The 17249-nt window shown below is 44.9% G+C and overlaps 1 protein-coding gene across 1 annotated transcript in view; it reads right to left on the reverse strand.

Moving 5' to 3' along the window:
* Window positions 1-17249, reverse strand: part of NFIA (nuclear factor I A) — a 661499-nt gene that overhangs the window by 173560 nt on the left and 470690 nt on the right. The gene's annotated exons all lie outside the window — the stretch shown is intronic.

Below are 17249 nucleotides of genomic sequence, written 5' to 3' on the forward strand. Positions count from 1 at the left end.
TGTGCAGCGTTCGCTGTGCGAGGCGTTCGTTATGCGAGGCACCACTGTATCTAAAAATAACTTAGGCCTTTTCAGTACCGCTGTATGCCCAGAGCTGAAAGGGGCGTTTTAGGAGAAATGGATAGGGTGGGATTGGAGCGGGACGTGGACTGACCTAGACTTAGGGCTCCTTTTACGAAGGCGCGGTAGCGGTTTAACGCACGTAATAGTGCGCGCTAAAACCGCCGGCCGCGCTAGCCGCTACCACATCCTCTTGAGCAGGCAGTAGTTTTTGGGCTAGCGTGGGAGTTAGCGCGTGATTAAACGTCGTGCTTCGTAAAAGGAGCCTTTAGTCATTCTGCAAGTATAACCGAAAGTTTAACGAGACTGCCTAGACGGAACTTATATGTAGTGACTTAGGCGATCGAAAAAAAGGTCTACATGCCCCAAAGGTATCCAAAGTTACCAGATAACCCCTGCAGACACAAAGTACAGACCCCCTACACCACTGGTCTCAAACTCAACCCCTTTGCAGGGCCACATTTTGGATTTGTAGGTACTTGGAGGGCCACAGAAAAAATAGTTAATGTCTTATTAAAGAAATGACAATTTTGCATGAGGTAAAACTCTTTATAGTTTATAAATCTTTCCTTTGAGCTGTCTTAATAATAATATTGTCATTTATAGCTAAAGAGACATATGATCAAGAAAATATTTTATTTTACTTTTGTGATTATGATAAACATACAGAGGGCCTCAAAATAGTACCTGGCGGGCTGCATGTGGCTCCCGGGCCACAAGTTTGAGACCACTGCCCTACACACTCCCCCAGTGATCACTGACCCCCCCACAATACCATAAAAATCGGAATAAAAACGTACATACCTGCCTACAGAACATCAGCACCTGGCTTAGGAAAGCCTAGTACAGCTGCACAGAGGTGGCTTAAGTAGTCTGCGGGATGGGCTAGTGAACCATAGAAAGGAGGGCCTACCACTGCATTCCATGGTGAAACATGTGCACACCCCAAAACCCTGGTTCCTGGGTTTATTGTGTATGGTGGGAGGAACGTGATGCTTTGGGGGAGTAGAGGGTTTGACAGGTGGGAAGGGGGGAGTTATTTCTTGTTTTGGTTTTGGGTGTTGCTTTGTATATGTAAAACTTGATGGCACTGTTATGTTGTACTGCTTTGTGTATATATGGTCATCAATAAAAATTGTTTGAACATAATGTAGTGGTTAGAGTGGCTTATAGGCCTGGGTCCTCCTCTGTATGGTTCAGTAGCCCACCCCCCATACCACTTAAACCACCTCTGTGCAGCTCTACTAGGCTTTCCTATAGGAGGTACTGATGTGCCAGAGGCAGGTATGTAACGGGGTCAGTGAACAGAGGGGGAATGTGTAGGGGTTGTTATTTTGTCCCTGCAGTGGTTATCTTGTCAATTTGGATACTTTTTTGGCACTTATACCTGCCTTTACATTGTCTAATTCAGTGATTTTCAACCTTTTTACACCTATGGACCGACAGAAATCGAAGAATTATTCTGTGGACCGGCATTGGTCCATGGACCGGCAGTTGAAGAACACTGGGCTAAGTCGTGGGCAAGACCCCGCCCATCTCTACCCAATCTCCACCCCAGACCCCACCCCCATAATAGTACTAATTGCACCTTGCATTTCCCGTGCCTCATCTGGAAGCCTTCCCTCTGACGTTGCAACGTCAGAGAGAAGGCTTCCAGTTCAGGCGCAGGATGCCCGTAGGAGCCTCTGCCCGTGGCTTTGTGCGCTGAATCAGTTAGGAAGAGGGAGCTGGCTCGAAGATAACGCCGCATCGATTGCACTGTGGACCGGCGGTTGAAGAACACTGTTTTGGGCCTGATGCACGTGCTGGCCCTGAGGACCGGCAGGAAATTTCTGTGGACCGGCACTGGTCCATGGACCGGCGGTTGAAGAACACTGGTCTAATTCACAACGTATAAGTTTCACCTAGGAAGTCTCGTCAAACATTCGATTATCTCTGCAGTCTTGGTTGGCCCACATCCTGCTCACATCCCGCCCTCACCACTCCTCCAGAAACGCCCCTTTCAGCTCTGGGCGCAAAGCAGGATTCAGAGGCCTAAAATGTCCCTGGATACGTCCAAAAAAGCTGTTTCGATTATTGGCACTTGGACGACGTATCTTTTTTTTTAAGTTCGAAGATTTTATTGATTTTGATATACAATTAGTACAAAAAAAAAAGAAATGTTAACGAGGAAAAATACAGATACATCAGATATTCCCCTATGTTATGGACGACGTATCTTTTATTTATTTATTTAAAAATTTATATACTGCATAAAAACTATGGGGTTTACAAGATTACGTGCATACATATTAAAAATACGAAACATATTTCGACAAGACAAACACAATAAAACTAACGATATCATTATTAAAACCTTCTTTTAAGTTCATCCTACAAGATGGAGAGACAAAATCCCATAACCCAGTGGTCTCAAACTCAAACCCTTTGCAGGGCCACATTTTGAATTTGTAGCTACTTGGAGGGCCGCAGAAAAAAAATCGTTAATGTCTTATTAAAGAAATGACCATTTTGCATGAGGTAAAACTCTTTATAGTTTATAAATCTTTCCTTTTGGCCAAGTCTTAATAATAATATTGTCATTTATAGCTAAAGAGACATATGTTTTATTTGACTTTTGTGATTATGATAAACATACCAAGGGCCTCAAAATAGTACCTGGCGGGCCGCATGTGGCCCCTGGGCCGCATGTTTGAGACCACTGCCATGACCACATTTACAGGACGAGAAAGCATTAGCAGCAAATAGCATTAGCACATGAAGGCATTGACAAATAGTTGCGTTTTGAACATTTTCTCAAAGTTCAGTCTCCCGTCACAAAATCGCAGAATACCAGGCAGCGCATTCCAAAGCTTAGCACCTGCTACAGACAGCATTGTTGCCTCAATCTTAACATGAGAGACTAACATCTTACCCTCCAAACTGAACTTCATACTATTTTCAGATCCCTAACATTTTCTGGGTTGATAGATTTCAAAAAAACTCCTTTAGGACGACAAAGTGCCGACTTGGGTGGGTTTTTAGATGTGTTTAAGTTTTGATTATGAGCCCCATAGGCTTTTAGTTGAGATTTAGAAACATAGAAACATAGAAATAGACGGCAGATAAGGGCCACGGCCCATCTAGTCTGCCCACCCCAATGACCCTCCCCTACCTTTCTCTGTGAATAGATCCCACATGTCTATCCCATTTGGCCTTAAAATCAGGCACGCTGCTGGCCTCAATAACCTGAAGTGGAAGACTATTCCAGCGATCAACCACCCTTTCAGTGAAAAAGAATTTTCTGGTGTCCCCGTGTAGTTTCCCGCCCCTGATTTTCCACGGATGCCCCCTTGTTGCCGCGGGACCCTTGAAAAAGAAGATAGTAACATAGTAACATACATAGTAACATAGTAACATAGTAGATGACGGCAGATAAAGACCCGAATGGTCCATCCAGTCTGCCCAATCTGATTCAATTTAAATTATTTTTTTTATTTATTTTTTTCTTCTTAGCTATTTCTGGGCGAGAATCCAAAGCTTTACCCGGTACTGTGCTTGGGTTCCAACTGCCGAAATCTCTGTTAAGACTTACTCCAGCCCATCTACACCTTCCCAGCCATTGAAGCCCTCCCCTGCCCATCCTCCTCCAAACGGCCATGCACAGACACAGACCGTACAAGTCTGCCCAGTAACTGGCCTAGTTCAATCTTTAATATTATTTTCTGATTCTAAATCTTCTGTGTTCATCCCACGCTTCTTTGAACTCAGTCACAGTTTTACTCTCTACCACCTCTCTCGGGAGCGCATTCCAGGCATCCACCACCCTCTCCGTAAAGTAGAATTTCCTAACATTGCCCCTGAATCTACCACCCCTCAACCTCAAATTATGCCCTCTGGTTTTACCATTTTCCTTTCTCTGGAAAAGATTTTGTTCTACGTTAATACCCTTTAAGTATTTGAACGTCTGAATCATATCTCCCCTGTCTCTCCTTTCCTCTAGAGTATACATATTCAGGGCTTCCAGTCTCTCCTCATACGTCTTCTGGCGCAAGCCTCCTATCATTTTCGTCGCCCTCCTCTGGACCGCCTCAAGTTTTCTTACGTCTTTCGCCAGATACGGTCTCCAAAACTGAACACAATACTCCAAGTGGGGCCTCACCAATGACCTGTACAGGGGCATCAACACCTTCTTCCTTCTACTGACTACGCCTCTCTTTATACAGCCCAGAATCCTTCTGGCAGCAGCCACTGCCTTGTCACACTGTTTTTTCGCCTTTAGATCTTCGGACACTATCACCCCAAGGTCCCTCTCCCCGTCCGTGCATATCAGCTTCTCTCCTCCCAGCATATACGGTTCCTTCCTATTATTAATCCCCAAATGCATTACTCTGCATTTCTTTGCATTGAATTTTAGTTGCCAGGCATTAGACCATTCCTCTAACTTTTGCAGATCCTTTTTCATATTTTCCACTCCCTCTTCGGTGTCTACTCTGTTACAAATCTTGGTATCATCTGCAAAAAGGCACACTTTTCCTTCTAACCCTTCAGCAATGTCACTTACATACATATTGAACAGGATTGGCCCCAGCACCGAACCCTGAGGGACTCCACTAGTCACCTTTCCTTCCTTCGAGCGACTTCCATTAACCACCACCCTCTGGCGTCTGTCCGACAGCCAGTTTCTGACCCAGTTCACCACTTTGGGTCCTAACTTCAGCCTTTCAAGTTTGTTCAACAGCCTCCTATGAGGAACTGCATCAAAGGCTTTGCTGAAATCCAAGTAAATTACATCTAGCATATGTCCTCGATCCAGCTCTCTGGTCACCCAATCGAAAAATTCAATCAGGTTCGTTTGGCACGATTTACCTTTTGTAAAGCCATGTTGCCTCGGATCCTGTAACCCATTAGATTCAAGGAAATACACTATCCTTTCTTTCAGCAACACTTCCATTATTTTTCCAACAACTGAAGTGAGGCTCACCGGCCTGTAGTTTCCTGCTTCATCCCTGTGACCACTTTTATGAATAGGGACCACATCCGCTCTCCTCCAATCCCCAGGAATCACTCCCGTCTCCAGAGATTTGTTGAACAAGTCTTTAATAGGACTCGCCAGAACCTCTCTGAGCTCCCTTAGTATCCTGGGATGGATCCCGTCTGGTCCCATCGCTTTGTCCACCTTCAGTTTTTCAAGTTGCTCATAAACACCCTCCTCCGTGAACGGCGCAGAATCTACTCCATTTTCTCGTGTAACTTTGCCAGACAATCTCGGTCCTTCTCCAGGATTTTCTTCTGTGAACACAGAACAGAAGTATTTGTTTAGCACATTTGCTTTCTCCTCATCACTCTCCACATATTTGTTCCCAGCATCTTTCAGCCTAGCAATTCCATTTTTTATCTTCCTCCTTTCACTAATATATCTGAAAAAATTTTTATCTCCCTTTTTTACATTTTTAGCCATTTGTTCTTCCGCCTGTGCCTTCGCCAAACGTATCTCTCTCTTGGCTTCTTTCAGTTTCACCCTGTTGTCCTTTCTGCTCTCCTCTTCTTGGGTTTTTTATATTTCATGAACGCCAACTCTTTCGCCTTTATTTTCTCAGCCACTAGGTTGGAGAACCATATCGGCTTCCTTTTTCTCTTGTTTTTATTGATTTTCTTCACATAAAGGTCCGTAGCCATTTTTATCGCTCCTTTCAGCTTAGACCACTGTCTTTCCACTTCTCTTATGTCCTCCCATCCTAACAGCTCTTTCTTCAGGTACTTTCCCATTGCATTAAAGTCCGTACGTTTGAAATCTAGGACTTTAAGTATCGTGCGGCCGCTCTCCACTTTAGCCGTTATATCAAACCAAACCGTTTGATGATCGCTACTACCCAGGTGAGCACCCACTCGAACATTAGAGATACTCTCTCCATTTGTGAGGACCAGATCCAATATCGCTTTTTCCCTTGTGGGTTCCGTCACCATTTGTCTGAGCAGAGCCTCTTGAAAGGCATCCACAATCTCCCTACTTCTTTCCGATTCCGCAGACGGAACATTCCAGTCCGCATCCGGCTGGTTGAAATCTCCCAACAGCAGAACCTCCTCTTTCCTTCCAAACTTTTGGATATCCACAATCAGATCCTTATCAATTTGCTGCGATTGAGTCGGAGGTCTGTAGACTACACCCACGTAGATAGAAGTTCCATCTTCTCTTTTCAGAGCAATCCATATCGCTTCTTCCTCTCCCCAGGTCCCTTGCATTTCGGTCGCTTGGATATTGATCTTTACATAGAGAGCTACTCCTCCTCCTTTATGACCATCTCTGTCCTTCCTAAAAAGATTATATCCCGGTATGTTTGCATCCCATCCATGTGATTCACTGGATATCTTCTTCCACCTCGATGCGGCCCGTGAGATACTTGAATGTCTCGATCATGTCACCCCTCTCTCTGCGTTCCTCGAGTGAGTACAGCTGCAACTTATCCAGCCGTTCCTCGTATGGGAGATCCTTGAGTCCCGAGACCATCCGGGTGGCCATTCTCTGGACCGACTCCAGTCTCAGCACATCCTTACGGTAATGCGGCCTCCAGAATTGCACACACATTTAAAGTTCTTAAAGGACTATTCGGTCCTAAGGTACTATTGAAAGAGAATTCCTTACAGTAGGTGGCATCACAGAAAACCAGGAATTCCTATGAATGTCTAAGAATATGGGCCTAAAAGAGGGAACAATGAAAAGGTGTTGCTGAGTTGAATGAAGTGACCTTTGAGAATGAAGAACAAGAAAACCAGAGGTCCTCTCAAAAGAGAGGATATTGAATTAATAAGAAATTCTATAGAATATCGGGAGTATATGTTCAGACTTATTCAGAGGAGTAATGCCAAACTTAGAGCAATGATAGAAAAGTCAAAGTGCAGTATTTTGAATAAGCTGGAGACGGCGAAGAGCGGGAAGGTGGGTGCAAGCAATAAGGGAATGTCCAAGGGTGTCCAATAAGGGGATGTCCAAGGGTGGTTAATTTGTGGCATGGCCTCTTGGTGGAGGTAATGGTAATGAACTATGTCTGCATTCAAGAAAGCTTGGCGTAAGTACTCATGATCTCCAAGAGAGAGGTAGAGTAGATGGCAATGAAGGGAAGGGTGGTAATCATACAGAAGGAAGGGCTGTGAACATGGCGAAACAGTCTGCTGAAAGGAACCCCATCTGCTAACAGAAGACAAAGAGAAGGGAGAAAGAAAACGGAGGGTGAAGAGGGAGAGGAAGAGCAGGGGACATAGGAATAAAGAATGCAGGGGGTGGAGTGGATGCAAGATGGCCAGGCAAAGAGAATGCAACAGAGTAGGACAAAATCCAAGAAAGTGTGTGAAGGGAGGAGCAAAGAGTGTGAAGGGAAAGGGGATAGGGGGAAAGAGTGTGGAGGAAAGGGCTAGGGAAGAAACAGTGCAGGGAGAGGGAAAAGGAGGAGAGAGGAAGGAGAAGGGGGAGAGGATGCAACTGGAATGCAGATGGAAAGAAAGGGAGAATGCAAGAGGGTGGGATGTTGAGGAAGTGCATGCAAGGGGGCAGGGCATAGAGGGAAGGGTGGAGGGTGAAGGGAATATAAGGGCTATATGCCAAGAGACAGAAAAACTTTCCCTCCCCTCATGTACACCCCCCACCTCTACCTACAAATATAGGAGCTGACTTTTCAAAACGATTTGGGTTGCTCAACTCTACACAGCACCATGTATGGCAGAGCAATGGGCACAACTGGTAAGGCCAAATTTTGATGTAGGCTGTGCGCACACACTGGAAGGACTCGTGGCTAAAAGAAGAGCACTGAATGTCCCACCAGCCTCTCTTCCTCTTCTGCCCTTGTATCACGCTAAGGTGTGCAATTCTGGTCACGCTATGGTATGCAATTCTGGTCACCGCATCTCAAAAAAGATATAACGAATTAGAAAAGGTACATGAAAATGATAAAAGAGGATGGGACGGACTTCCCTATGAGAAAAGACTAAAGAGACTGGAGAAGAGACAGCTCATGGGAGATGTGATAATACTGAGAGGAGTGGGTAGATGTGACGCGCTTGTTTACTCTTTCCAAAAATACTAGGAAAGGGAAAAGGGATGGGACTTGATTTACCGGCTTTCTGTGGTTACAATCAAAGCAGTTTACATATTATATACAAGTAGTTATTTTGTGCCTAAGGCAATGGAGGATTTGGTGACTTGCCTAGAATTGCAAGGAGCTCCAGTGGGATTCAAACCCAGTTCCCAAGGTTTTTAGGGCACTGTACTAACCGTTAGGCTACTCCTCCACAAAGATTAGGAGGTGTGCAAAGAATCTAAGTAGTAAATTTAAAAACAAAACAGAAAAAAAAATATTTCTTCACTCAACATGTAATTAAACTCTGCGATTCATTGCTGGAGAATGTGGTGAAAGCAGTTAACTTAGCAGAGTTTAAAAAAAGGTTTGGATAATTCTCCTAAATCAAAAGTCCTTAAGCCGTTATTGAGATGGACTTGAGGAAATCCACTGCTTAATCTCTAGGATAATCAGCATAAAATCTGTTCCATTCTTTGGGATCTTGCCAGGTACTTGTGACCTGGGTTGGCCACTGTTGGAAACAGGTACTGGGCCTGCTATACCTTTGGTCTGTCCCAGTATGGCAGCTCTTATGTTCTTATGTGAGCCAAGTATAGGACAATCAAGCTATTGTGACTTCACTGATGAGTTTGACTCTTAGGCATTGGTGGAACGAGGCACTGTGACGTCACAATCTCAGCTCTGGAATGTTGCTACTCTTTGAGTTTCTGACAGGTACTTGGGATCTGGGATGGCCACTGTTGGAAACAGGTACTGGGCTTGACGGACCTTCAGTCTTTTCCAGTATGGCAACTCTTATTTTCTAGAGTAGGTTATGTCTGCTCCCTCCACACTTTTAGATTAAACAGGGCAGGTATTTTACCAGTGGGGTACAGCTAAAAACGCTAGTGCTCTTAAGGTAGAACTGTTGTGGCTGAAAGAGTGGTATATACGGACACTCTGGGGAGGGGACAGTGGTACCGTCTTGCTCTGGGGGATTTCAGTGAGAGCTTGACAAAACAAATAGCTTGATGGCAACAATACATACCAGAAAGAGAAATTCTGGGTGACGTTTGACTTCTCCTTGAGATTAATGCCACATTCAGCAAGAGAGATAGTGTTTCCTTAATTACATTGAATGCCTCTCTCCCATGGATCAGCCGGGTGTTACTGCTCAGTGTCACTCTGTATGACATCGGCATGATGGATCAGCTCTGCTTGAGAGTTCAATTAGCAAAAATGGCACTGTTTTCTTAACTCCCGCCCCTATCATCTGAATTATTTTAATAAGATAGTTTATCTAAGAGTCTGCACGGTTTCCAGTCTTTCACTTAACCCCATCCTCAACCGCCAAAACTAACGATGTGTTTACATCACAACGAGCAAAACTTTAACATCTAGCATTTCAGCCTATTGACCTAAGTTCTTTTATTTTGCCTGCAAAGCGTCTGAGCTAACCGAAGTGAGAATGTACCTTGGTTTAAGAGTTTGTTTTGGGACCAGGAAGTTGAGCTGGCACATCTGTGATTCCAGCTTAACTAAGACTTGCAGTTTGTCGGCAAGCATGCGGCATGCTTTGATTAACTTAATGGAACTAGTACAATACAAAATGACTCCTTGAGAAATATTCCTCCCTCCTTATTCGCAGTTTCGACTATTCACGGTTTTTAGCGTGTTGGCTCATCCCCCCAGTTATCCATCGAATTACATATAAGCTTTGTTTACTGACTTTCAAATCTCTTTGTAATAAAACCCCAGCATTTATATACAAATTATTAATTCCATACTCTCCAAATAGAGTTTTGAGATCTAATGAACAGAATTTATTGACTATTCCTTCGCTGAAGGTTATTAATACAAGACGGCAATTTATTTTTTCGGTTACCGCACCACAGACTTGGAATGCCCTTCCAATGTTTTTAAGGGAAGAACAGGAACTTGGAAAATTTAAAAGTAATTTAAAAACCATTTCTTTTCGAAGATGCCTTTGAAAACTAATTTTAATACTCCATAGCCCTAACAAATTTTATCTTCTAATATTTTAATTGTTATTTTGTTTACCTTCTGTATCTTTCCCTTTTGTTTCTACTTTACTATGTTGATTTGTATTTCACTTCCCTATTTACCCAATGTTATGAGTATGTTAAGTTAAATTTCAATCCCTTGTCATTATATAAATTTTGTTTTGTATTGTATTGTTTCCCATCAATATGTAATTTTAAACTGTTCATCGCTTAGAAGTATGATTAAGCGATTAATCAAAAAAACTATTAAACTTGAAACTGATATTACATCATCCATGGCCAATTTAATTTTTTTTTTTTCTGTGCGCATAAGTGCAAACTCGGACACTGCTGCATGGGGTCCAGCGGCTTACGACTCCCAAATCAATTAAAGGGGTGCAAAGAGGGTAGGGAATAACCTTGCATAACCTGCCATTGCAAAGGGGTGGGCCAAAGCCTCATTTCCACCTGGTCAAGTGCAACCGTGGCTCATCTCCCCCGGGACCCTCGCACGCCAGGCGGCCACCGACGCTGCCCCCCTCGAGCTCTTGTTGCCACGGCTTGGGCTGGAGTGCCACCCAGTCATGGGCTGAGACCGTCATGTGAGCACCGCTGGAATTTGGGTCTACGGCTCTGAGGAGAAGAGACGGGCCAGGCGCAAGGAGGACCTGGAGGTAAGAGCAGTGGCTTGGTGGGATGGGAGGGGTTAGAGTGATGCGAATGGAGTTGTCGATGGGCTTCTTTCTCTCCCCTGCTCTGTAGACGGGGCCAGGGTTAAGGAGAGACCTGGGCAGGTGGGGGGAGGGAGACAAATAACTTTCTCATATGTTATTCGCGGTTTTATTATACTCTAGAGGGTTTTTAACAGAAAAACCGCATATAACATATGAGAAAATTATTCACAGGTTTTCCATCCCCAATCACCGCGAATACGGCAGGAGAAGTGTACAGTACAGACTATAATTGTGATAGTTACGTACAGGAGACAAGCAGTACAAAAATAATTCCTGCACTGTGTATTTTATTGTTTACTAAGAATTCACACAACATGGTTGACCGCTGCAGTCTTCTAAAACTTGAGGCTCGGAGGGATTGGGGAGGGAGGGGGGGGGGAGAATTGATGCAAAAAGTCATGCTTTAGAGCTGGCTCAGTTGTGGCCTCTACCACAAAATTAAGGATCTGAAACTACTGTGGCATGCTGTAACCAATAAGCATGCAAATTATTATTGCATTCAAAATCACAGCAGTAATCCACAGCGCACTGTTAAACGTCGCTCTTTCGTCAATGTGGGAGTGGTGATTGGCTCATGCACTGCCTGGAAGGTTGACATAAAAAAAATAAATAAATTTCACAAGCCGCTGGCATCTGCATCAGGAACACTCCTAGCCAAACCGTACACCAAAATCAGGTACTGTTTGGATATACTTCAATGTTATCTCCTACCTTGGCAATCTGCCTTACACATATAATTAACTCCTGGACGCTGACTTGAACACCTGCAGTTTTCCATCCAGGCTCAGCCGACTCCTCTTCTCTGGCATTTCCCTCAGGTACTGTATAGTCTTCTCTCTGCATACGTTGCGAGGTCCTCACTCAGGACTGAGGCTTCTTGACATGGCCCCTCCCCCTTGAAGACTTCTTTACTCTGGGCTTCCCTGATCTGTTCTAGTCTAGGGCTTTTAGAGAATGACACGGTGACAAAATTCATCACCATTCCCGTCCCCGCAGATAACCGCGGGAAACCATCTTCATGTCATTCTTTAAGGAGAGAGAGGGAAGAATCAGAGTATGAATGGCCACAACCACTGACCCGCAAGCTTTGCTTTGAAGAATGCTGGTATAGAAGGACTGAGGTTGAAACAGACACTACAGAATGACAGTCTCTGGTATCCAGAGCAGATATTGTGATGTCATAATGCCTCATTCCACCAGTGCCTAAGAGCCAATCACATCAGTGATGTCACAATGGCTTCATTATCCTTGGCTCACATAAGAATCAGAGTATGAATGGCCACAACCACTGACCCACAAGCTTTGCTTTGAAGAATGCTGGTGTAGAAGGACTGAGGTTGAAACAGACACTACAGAATGACAGTCTCTGGTATCCAGAGCAGATATTGTGATGTCATAATGCCTCATTCCACCAGTGCCTAAGAGCCAATCACATCAGTGATGTCACAATGGCTTCATTATCCTTGGCTCACATAAGAATCAGAGTATGAATGGTCACAACCACTGACCCGCAAGCTTTGCTCTGAAGAATGCTGGTGTAGAAGGACCGAGGTTGAAACAGACACTATAGAATGACAGTCTCTGGTATCCAGAGCAGATATTGTGATGTCATAATGCCTCATTCCACCAGTGCCTAAGAGCCAATCACATCAGTGATGTCACAATGGCTTCATTATCCTTGGCTCACATAAGAATCAGAGTATGAATGGCCACAACCACTGACCCACAAGCTTTGCTTTGAAGAATGCTGGTGTAGAAGGACTGAGGTTGAAACAGACACTACAGAATGACAGTCTCTGGTATCCAGAGCAGATATTGTGATGTCATAATGCCTCATTCCACCAGTGCCTAAGAGCCAATCACATCAGTGATGTCACAATGGCTTCATTATCCTTGGCTCACATAAGAATCAGAGTATGAATGGTCACAACCACTGACCCGCAAGCTTTGCTCTGAAGAATGCTGGTGTAGAAGGACCGAGGTTGAAACAGACACTATAGAATGACAGTCTCTGGTATCCAGAGCAGATATTGTGATGTCATAATGCCTCATTCCACCAGTGCCTAAGAGCCAATCACATCAGTGATGTCACAATGGCTTCATTATCCTTGGCTCACATAAGAATCAGAGTATGAATGGTCACAACCACTGACCCGCAAGCTTTGCTCTGAAGAATGCTGGTGTAGAAGGACCGAGGTTGAAAGACACTAGAAAATGACATGGGATTATTTCCCGCGGTTATCCACGAGGATGGGAACGGTGATGAATTTTGTCACCGTGTCATTCTCTACTTTTAACCTCCTCCCTGCCTGAACCTCACCCCAACTGTACTACAGTGGCTTACTATCAGCCCCAGTGAAAAAGTTTGGTAAGGCAGTTCCACAGATAAGTGCCTGTTCCAGTGAATTTCATGGCTGCAGGGGCACACAGTTTAACAGATTAGGAACCAGAGCTCACTTCTCACAGCCCTACTCCTTCACATCAGTAATGCCTAACAAGCATGCTCGACGCAGATGGAACAGAATGAATTTCAGTGTAATTTCAGCAAAATGGCATGCCATTTATCTGACAGCAGGTTGTCACACTGCACATCCGTTTCTGCATTTTATAGCACTGTACTGGGATGATACATCGTGATATTAGATTCCCCATGCTAACATCCCAATTTCCAATTTTCAAGCGCTCCTGCTGTGTGGAAGTGCTTAGGTAATGAAGCTCTGTGCCACTGGCTTTACCTGCACAAAAATGGTTAACGGCAATTTCCCACGCTGGCTGCTTCACTGAAAAGTGGTACAGCCAGGGGCATAGCCACAGGCGTGCGTAGACGGGCCTTGCCCACCCAGTCTGGGCTCAGACCCATCCACCCAGCAGCTACAGGCTGCTGGCAGCAGGTCTTACACTCTGCCAGCAGCTGACACAGAAGCCTTCTCTCTGACGCGTTTGCATTTCAAATTAGAGAGAAGGCTTCTGGATCAGTCACTGGCAGTGTGCATGACCCACTGCTGTTAGCCGGAAGAGAGAGGCTGCATGGGCTGTGGGGCTAGGAAGGGAAGGAACACAAGAGACTACATGAGCTGTGGGGGTTGGAAGGGAGGGAATGCGAGAGACTGCATGGGCTGGGGGATGAGAAAGGAGGGAAGGGGGGGAAAGAGAGAGGCTGCACAGGCTGGGGATGGGAAGTGAGGGAAAGAGATAGGCTGCATGGACTGGGGTGGGAAGGGAAGGAAAAAGACAGGCTACATGGACTGGGGGGCAGGATACTCAGTTGACTTATCCAGTGAAGCTGGGCCACTATACATCCTATTCTAATTTATAAATGACCTGGAAATTGGAACTACAAGTGAGGTGATTAAATCTGCAGATGACACTAAACTGTTCAAAGTTGTGAAAAATTGCAGGCAGGCCTTAGGAAATTGGAAGACTGGGCATCCAAATGGCAGATGAAATTTAATGTGGACAAATGCAGTGAAGCACATTGGGAAGAATAATCCAAATCATAGTTACTGAATACTAGGATCCACCTTGGGGGTGAGTGCTCGCACGCACGCGCTAGACCTTAACGCCAGCATTGAGCTAGTGTTAGTTCTAGAAGCGTAGCGCGCGATAATTTCCTGCGTGTGCTAAAAACGCTAGCACACCTTAGTAAAAGGAGACCTAAGAATGTTATAATGCCTCTGTATCATTTAAGGGTGCGACCTCACCTTGAGTGTAGAGTTCAAGTTCTGGCTTCCTTATCTCATAAAAGGTATAGCAGCACTAGCAAAGGTTCAAAGAAGAGCGGCCAAGATGATAAAGGGGATGGAACTCCTCTCGTATGAGGAAAGACTAAAGAAGTTTCGGCTCTTCAGCTTGGAAAAGAGACGGCTGAGGGAAGATAGGACTGAAGTCTACAAAATCCTGAATGGTTTAGAACGGTTACATGTGGATTGATTTTTTTTTACCGTATCAAGATTTACAAAGACTAGGGGACACTCAAGGAAGTTTCAGAATGATACTTTTAAAACCAATAGGAGGAAATATTTTTTCACTCAGAATAGTTACGCTCTGGAATGCGTTGCCAGAGGATGTGGTAAGAGAGGTTAAAGTAGCTGGTTTTAAAAAAAGGTTTGGACAAGTTCCTGGAGGAAAAGTCCATAGTCTGCTGTCGAGACCAGACATGGGGGAAGCCACTGCTTGCCCTGGATCAGTGGCATGGAATGCTGCTACTATTTGGGTTTTGCCAGGTACTTGCGACTTGGATTGGCCTCCGTGAAGACGGGCTACTGGGATAGATGGACCATTGGTTTGACCCAGTAAGGCTATTCTTAGGTTCTTATGTTAGCCAAATAAAGTTATCCAGTTAACTTTAGAATAGCCATTTTTCCAACCACATATGAGGAGTAGTTGTTAATATGCAAAAAGGGAATAATGCATAAGTTTTAACAAATAATGCAGGTTAAATGGCAAAAACATGCATTAATTGCCTTTCACGTATGTTTTAGTAGTGCAACGTGAGATAAATAACAATGAAAACATGCAAATGCAGGCAAAACACATCATCATTACACAAACTGGAAACATAACACCCGCTTTGAACCGACATTATCTTTCTTCCACAAGAGCATTGCCTGCTATTGAACAGCCTTTTACTCTTGGCAAGCCCCTTAAAGCAGTGGTCTCAATCTTGCGGCCCGGAGGCCACATGCGGCCCGCCAGGTACTATTTTGCGGCCCGCAGTCTGTATTAGTGCTGTCTGTACTAGTGCTGCCCACTCTTTGCAGCATCCTCCGGCTTCCCCCCTGGCCTCCAGTTCTTACCTTCAGATAATTACCGCAACCTGCAGAGAGATTAGTCGGTGCTGTAGTGATCCTTGCAGGCTGCCGTCGTTCTCAACAGCATGTTCCCTCTGCTGCAATCCTGACCCTGAAGTCAGAAGAGAGGCAGGACCGCGGCAGAGGGAATGTGCTGCGGAGGCCAATGGCAGCTTGCAAGGAACGTTACAGCACCGGCGATCTTCTCTGCAGGCTGTGGTAATTAGCTGAAACTAAGACTGGGAGGCCAGGGGGGAAGCTGGAAGACGCTGCAAAGAAGGGAGGAACATGCAGGCCTTTGGGGGGGGGGGAAGATTTATAAACTATAAAGAGTTTTACCTCATGCAAAATTGTCATTTCTTTAATAAGACATTAACTATTTTTTCTGCGGCCCTCCAAGTACCTACAAATTCAAAATGTGGCCCTGCAAAGGGTTTGAGTTTGAGACCACTGCCTTAAAGGGAACATTGTCAAAAAAAGGAAAAGAAAGTCCCACTTCAACCCCAGCACTTCATAGAGGTCAAACCCTGAAATTCAACAACCCACAGAGGTCAAGACCCTGCCCCCAATATCACAGAGATGGCAAGCTCCCCACACCCCTGGAGTCTAATGACGGTTTTCCTGGAGCAAACCCCAGTCCAGAGCTTCCCCAACTGTAAGTCAGGAACCCATATGAGTTACAAAACCCGCACAGGAGGTCACAACCATAAGTTCAGCACTATCCTGCCCCACCTGGAGGAGGAGGGGTCACACAATTTTACCTGGCTGCAATCACGGGGTCACAATCACAAAACCTACTCACTTCTGCCTCGTTGTACGTTGAAGTCAAAATGACACTGGTCAATCTTTTGGCAGTCTGATCCTTCAGGGTAGTACTGCAGCCATTTTGAATCAACAAATTGGCTATGGATTGCTCGTGCTCACACTATAGACAGAAAGGAAACCTCCAACAGATGCAGGGTGGTTGGAGGAATAGAAAATTTGACCTCTATCAGTTGTCTGGGGGAGTGTGTTAGCTTGGCCTATATGCAGTGGTGGGGTGATAGGGACCTCGGACCTGATTTAGAAACAACCTTCTATGGATTACTGTAGTCAATAACATGCAACATAGCAATTCAAATTTATAGCAACCCTGCAAGTTACTAACCTGCTGTACAAAAGTACAACAGATTAGTGATTTGCATTGTAAATATCACCATGCTAAAATGCATACTTCTCTCTCTGTATTTGCGGTTTCATCACTCGCGATTTCAATTATTCGCGGTTTTTGGCATGCTGGCTCCTCCCCCCCCCCTCTTGGCACATTTTATGTCACCAAGAATAATTTTTCACAGCCACATAAAGAGAGAGGAGAGCCAAGGAGTGAGCGAAGACAAAGACAAGCAAGCCCCCTACTCGCCTGGTTTCCAGCAAGATGCCCGGCGGCTGCTACGAGTCTGGTTATCACTCATATCAAGCCCCTGCACGCTTCTGGGCTGAGAACCAGTCGAGCACCTACAGCTGTCCAATTAAAGGTTAACGAGGCTACTCAGAGAGAGGCTTGAAATGCACACATCAGGGCCCGACCGTTGAGGAGGGAGAGTTTTAATATGGAGCGCGGAGTGGGCGTGAATGGATGTGGGTGGCTGCCAT

This window comes from Geotrypetes seraphini, chromosome 12 (assembly GCF_902459505.1).
Source record: "Geotrypetes seraphini chromosome 12, aGeoSer1.1, whole genome shotgun sequence".
Classification (NCBI taxonomy): domain Eukaryota; kingdom Metazoa; phylum Chordata; class Amphibia; order Gymnophiona; family Dermophiidae; genus Geotrypetes; species Geotrypetes seraphini.